Source organism: Aulonocara sp. 'chitande type north' Nkhata Bay, linkage group LG7, assembly GCF_057382095.1.
Source record: "Aulonocara sp. 'chitande type north' Nkhata Bay isolate Kocher_YH1m ecotype deep benthic linkage group LG7, A_spYH_male_GT1.1, whole genome shotgun sequence".
Taxonomy (NCBI): domain Eukaryota; kingdom Metazoa; phylum Chordata; class Actinopteri; order Cichliformes; family Cichlidae; genus Aulonocara; species Aulonocara sp. 'chitande type north' Nkhata Bay.
The window spans coordinates 14,269,157-14,275,411 of NC_141350.1; positions in this window are offsets into that span (position 1 = coordinate 14,269,157).

The window sequence follows — 6,255 nt, forward strand, 5'->3', positions numbered from 1 at the left end:
AAGGAAGGGGGGCAGAGGAGGGGACAGACAGGATCACAGACCTCATTTGTTCCCCCTCTTTACTTTAGCCTGTCTCTATTCCCACTGAAGAGCAGCATTTCCTCTCTACGCCCCCCTCCTCCTCCTCCTCCTCCTGCTCTCAAAGTTGTAAATGTATGACCTGAGGAATAAATTGGATGGGAAGGAGCCGAGGAGGCAGCACAGAGAGCAGTAATACATCTCTATCATGTTCGGTGACCTTTATTTACTGCGCGTTGAGCATCATCCTCGGCCGTGTTATGTGTCTGCCTGGCTTCCTTCTTCTTTTAATGGCCCGGTGTGGAAGTTGCAGACGTGATGGAAGTGGTTATCTGCATGTCTTCAGCCCCAGCCCGCATCTCTGCCCGACCCTCTCTCCCCCGGCCACCCAGTAGGGCCTGGCCCAGCCCTGCCTGTTTGTGTATCATGGAGAAACTGTTTGCTTTCCTGTGCTGATCAAATAAACAGGCCATGTCCTTTTGGGTGGGGGGTGTTGGGGGTGGAGGTTGGAGGAGCGGTGTTGTTTAGCTCTCTGGGTGAAGATAAGGAATTGTTTGATGGGGTAGAGAGAAACGAGAGCGATTTAGGTCAGCTAATCTGATTTACACAGAGATGGTCTGGCCATTGCAGGGAGCAGTAATTACATAGAGGGATTAGAAGCCCCTGCCACCCCACCCCACCCCTTTTCAGAGCTCCCAACCTAAAGAGAGGAGAGAGGGGTGGAGGCTTAAAGGCCTGAGAACTGCTCGAGTATGGTGCTGAAACAACAACAGCTTGAGCAGTTCTCTGTACAGATTAAAAATGGCTGAGACTGTGTTCAAAACAAAGGGGGCATTTGGCCAAACTAGTATTACTTGGCTTGTTTACATGCATTTACATCTGTTGCTTTTGAGCCCACAATTATCACAATTTGCTTTCCGTGGCCAAACATCACAGCTGCTTCAGCCAGGGAATCCGGCTATCAGCTCAATCATTCCCCAAAACCTGGAAGGAACCTGTTAACAAAGTGCGCACAACATTACATCACATGTTTCGTCACATGCTCGTGGGCCCGATCGCCCTCAATTACTGCTGCCGCCTGTTTTGCATTTCATTTCCTCGTGTGTTTGTGCGATGCGTAATTTGAGGATTGATCACTTTCAGCCCTGACATTCGTTTCGTGTTTAGCTGTTTTTTCCGTCCACGCCGAGCAGATATTCAGAGCCTCTCTCGATGCCATTTGCCTGTGTATTTAAAATGCACAGCTGAATAATTGCGCTGCCAGAGCCATCACTTCATCCACAGGAATGACTTGCACGCTTGGCTGCTGCTTCTAAAGTGTGCTTGGCTAATCCACTCATTGCTTTGTGCATTCAGTGCTGTGAACCATAGGGCACCCGCTTGGATGCCCGTGCATAAATTACTGCCATGGAACATAAAGTGCTGGGAGGATTTTCCTTAACGATCGCCAACGCTTTAAATGCTTCTGCTTCAACAGTCGATACTGCTCAGCCCATTCAATTATTCAGCGGTCCGTCCCTCATTAACAAAATCCTGACCTTGACATGTCTGCCCTATTTCTCTCCCCTGACAGAAACAGCTCTCCAAACGACTCTGTTTGCTCTGATATTGGCTGGGAAATCCATGCATATTGATAAGTTGTTTGCAGTGTAATTGAAAATGTCAGTTATGAGGCCCATGCATACAAAGGTCAGCACCAAGAATAGAAGCTGACAGGCTGCTATTTGGAGAGAATATATAGTAAATGAATGGCTGGGGGAGAACTAGGATCACAATAGAATATGTTCTGTGTTATAAATTGTTGAAATATGCATCTGACTCCTTGTAGGCTCACAACACGCCAAAAAGACTTGTAGAAAAAAAAAGTAAAGTTGCTTTAAGCCGGGTAATTACACAACGTAATTCTTCATTTCTTTCGTATTGTAGTGTTTCGAGTTGGTTTTTGGTCACTTGATTGGAATTCTAATTTGTTTCCAAAGGTCAAATTGTTCATCATTCATATCTCATGTTCTGTTTAAACAAGATTTATGAATATCAAATTGGTAAGCCATAATCTCTTTAGTAGTGGCAGGTGTCCTGTGGGTGCTGCCTCATCTCAGGGAGGTGTTGTACCTTGTGCATCAGTGATGTGATGTGTCAATCAAAAGCTTTCGTGCTCTGCATCCCAGAGCACCACGGGCTCCATGGTTCAACTGTCCTAATCTACACCATAGGAGTGGGATCTGGGGTTAAAGTGCTGGCCACAGTTTCTACATAAACAAAGATTTGAACCTCAATCCCCAGGAGGCTCGGCTGGCTGACAGGCCCCCACCCCCGCCAGACGCTGTCCTCCCCACAGGCGGAGCGGCGACTGCCTGCTGGTTCTTTAATCGATTGCTAATGGGTTCAATTCCATCGTTGAGGAGCTGCTTGGAACCTGGCCCTGAGACTGAATGAAGTGGAAATACCATTTGCGGCTTTATGAGCCGTTATACTGCAGTGAGAGACCTCTATTCGGCATGCTTCATAGCACTGCAGAGAGTTTTGCACCACCGCTTGATGGTTTTTCTTATGCCTGCTCCTACTGCTTTCGTCTCAGTGCTTCCCATTTACAGCGTGCCCTAAAGCATTTACATCCACTCAATCTACAACAAAATAGCTTTGCTTTGCTGCTTTTTCACAAGGCTTGATGTCTAGGGTAATTACCATAGTATATTTCTCATATGCACACAGGGGCCCAACACATTCACTCCACCTTTAAGCAATGATATTCATCAGTTTTTATCAGTAGCACCACGGCCCTGTGTAACTCGCAGCGTCTTGGCATCGCCGTGCCTTATCGTCCACAGCGGTGCATGTGCGGTTCAGGAAGTATCGGCAGAGGATAACTCATGAAACTGCAGTTGTTTTATATCGCAGTAGCATGTTTTCACCTTCTGTGGATGTTGCAGGGCGAGTGCTTTTGCTTAACACTCCCTGATTTACAGATCTGCCCAAGTTTCTGCAGTGCTCTTATGAGCGTGCTCTGGCTGTAATGCAAACCTAAGCAGCCAACACCGTTCTACATTTCATAGCCAGTCCCAGCAGACATGTGCTCTTTGAAGCATTCTGGGCCAGGGATACAAGTCTTGTTTGTTCTGTACTTCTAGAGAGAGAGAAGGAGAGCGGAAAAAAATGCAAGCTATTTTTTTCTTTCTTTCGCAACAGTAGAGAGTAACATTCTTTGACGTCTCAACAGCAAGCCTTGTATTACAGCACTTGCTGCCAGATGCCTTGATCGAATCACCCATGTCAAACAGGAAGAGAAATAAATGCTTCATTGAACTAGAGCTCAGCTTAGTGATGGTGGGAGTGAGGAATAGCGAGGGAGAGAAAAGGAGGGTCGAGCAGGCTGCTATGTGGGTGTCTGTTGGTGTCAGTTCACATGGGGAGGGTTATTCTCAACCCGCCGTATAAGCACTTTCTTAGATGTGGTGTGAATAATTAGTGTGCCTGGCCTAGATAGTCTCATCAATGGCCATTTAATCTTCTGAAGAATGAGGGGAAAAAAGGAAGCTGTAATCAAGGAAGCCGATGATTTTGGTAAGCGACCTGGTGCCAGCAGTTGCAGCGGGATACAGAGCACATGTTTGTATTTGTTCTTTCAGGCTCATCTTCCAGCGGCAAGTAGAGTATGACAGGATTTACATGCAGGCTCCTAATCTCTGTAAGCGAACCTGTTTCGGGATGTAATTCACATGGTATGTCTTTTGATTCGGATTAGTCTAGGCAATCCTCTTACCAGTGGCTCAGTATAACTTATCACTGACAAGGCCGTCTCGTGGAGCAGTGCAAAGCCTCATATCCACCCCTCCCAGACTTCGAAGTCGTAATTCTAATCTGCCCAAATCTGATCTGAGACTTTAACTTCCAAATACCTCTTGAAAGCCAGAGCTCAAACTGAAGTTCATGCGAGGGCTTTGGATTACATAAATTGAGGTTAGGGATTTCCAGCATGGCCTAATGTTTGCACATAGAGCACGACTTGGATGTAGGATGTAGTGACATTTTATCATTTTTTTTCCCCTTTAGTGTTGAATCTTAAATTAAAGGATCATTACCGAAAGTCAAGCCGAAACCCTTTGGTAATTAATACTGAAGCGCTGGCATGAATTTACACAGAGGTAGTTGCATTCTGTTCCCCGAACTATACCGTTTATAGCCATTTTGTTATACGGATCATGTATATTTCAACATAAATAAATAAATGGATGCAAAAAGTTTTCGAAGCATTGCATCGTTTCCTTGACGGCGTGCTTCAATGTGAAAATAACATCAAATATTTAAATGTATGAGTCGCTTTCCTGATCCTTTAAGGTTCTTTGTAATTCAATAAACAGGATTTAAAGTAGAGCAAGCATGCTCCACTTTTTTGCCTCAGCCGGAAGGCCACAAACGGGTTCTTATTAAACGTTGGAAGATTATGCCTTAATCTCACTGAACACATGTTGGGTGGAATAAAAGCAATTTTATTTCTGAAACACTACTCTACACAGCTCTCTCTCTCTCTCTAATCTTATCCTAGCTACTGCTACAAAATGAAGTCTTGTTAGTGTGCCAAAGCTGCTGTGCGTTTCTGAAGAGGCTCAGAGATCGAGGTACTAATTGGGAGTTGTAACCCATTAACAAAAATGTGGCCAACTTGGACTGCACTTCCAGCCCAAAGACAAACTTGGTTCCCCATCAGAGAGGATTTGGGTGCCGTGTTCGCTGCTCTTGGTGAGACAGCGGTGTGAAGATGACGATAAGCCAAAGCTTTAAATCCCAGACTCAGCTGTCTTATCTGAAGCTGCTGGGCTGTGTGGCATGCTTTAATGGAGGCGGCTCACTGTCTGAGCTTTAGCTACAATCGCATTAAGATTCCCCTTCACCTCAACTAGGCTTGCTTGTTGTCAGTTTTTGATTGAATCTTGTGAATTAAGGTTTCGTCTCGGTTAAAGTCACCCCGCAGTTTAATTCCCCTGACTTCCTAGCAAGGAACAGTCTCATTTAATCTCTTATCATGGATGAAAATGACAATGATTTTATAACTAATAATACAACAGCGTGCTGAAAAATAATCAAACTTTTAATCTAGTGTAAGATGAAAATTAATTTTTTTTTTGCCTCTTTGTTAGCTGCAAAGGAGCAAAACCTTAACCACAAGTACAAAGAAATGATCACACATTTATTCACATGAAATACAATCAAGTTTCAGTTCAAACAAAATGCCAGTGCTTTTAGTGTGTGATAGCAGAAAAAAGTTAACAAAAAGCTTTTTAAAATTGATGCCGTGTAGTGGAGTCATTTGAATATTTTTTTTCCTCTCACCTGCAAAGTGAACCAGAAAATAACTTCCAGCGTCCAGTGAAAGACATTTAAAAAAGTTCTTGCTTTTTAAAAAAAAGAGCCACTGCCTATTTTGCTTGGAAAATAGAAAATAGGTGGATTTATTGATACAAGTGCAAACATACACGGAAATACAATATATAAACCACGTTTGAAAGTCTGCAAAACATCCAGCATCCATTGTGCTTTACAGATGACTCTAGACACTCACTGTTGTAGTTCTCTCCTGACCTCCTCCATACCTACTGATGATGATATGAATGAAGATTTCAAATTTGGATTCATGAAATTGGTACGGCCTGATTTCAGTCCAGCTCTAGTGTCATTCTCCCTGTTTCCTTAAAAATGGCTTCTTAAAAGCACCCTTCCACTGAGACCGTTTCTGATGAGGCTTCAATGAGTAGTAGATGGATCAACTGAAGGGCCAGATGCATCTCTCAGGTCCCGTGTCAGGTCTTTCAGATGCTTTTTTTATGCTGTAGATGGTTTTTAGGCCTTCTTTTGTTCTCCACTTGTACAGTTTCCTCATGGTGTGTAGGACACACTGCACACCATGCTCACGTATGCCTTATAGATGCAGAAATACTATTTTTTGCCTGTCAAACTGTGCTACCTTATGTGTTTTTTAAAGGTTCAACAAAAGAAAATACAATTTAATCTCTTTATTAAGTTGTCTGTTATGTATAGACACAACACTGGTTCCCCTCCTGAGTTAGGTGCCTTTGTATGTTTGAATAATTCAAGGATTAAGTAGCTTAAACACATAAAAAACATTCCTCTGAAAATGGTCAGTACAAAGAGTGGACTGAAAATGAGTGAAAAAGATAAACTTCCTTCAGGAACCCTGGAGGATTATCAAGACCACTTTAAAACAACAGTAAGAGACTCTGG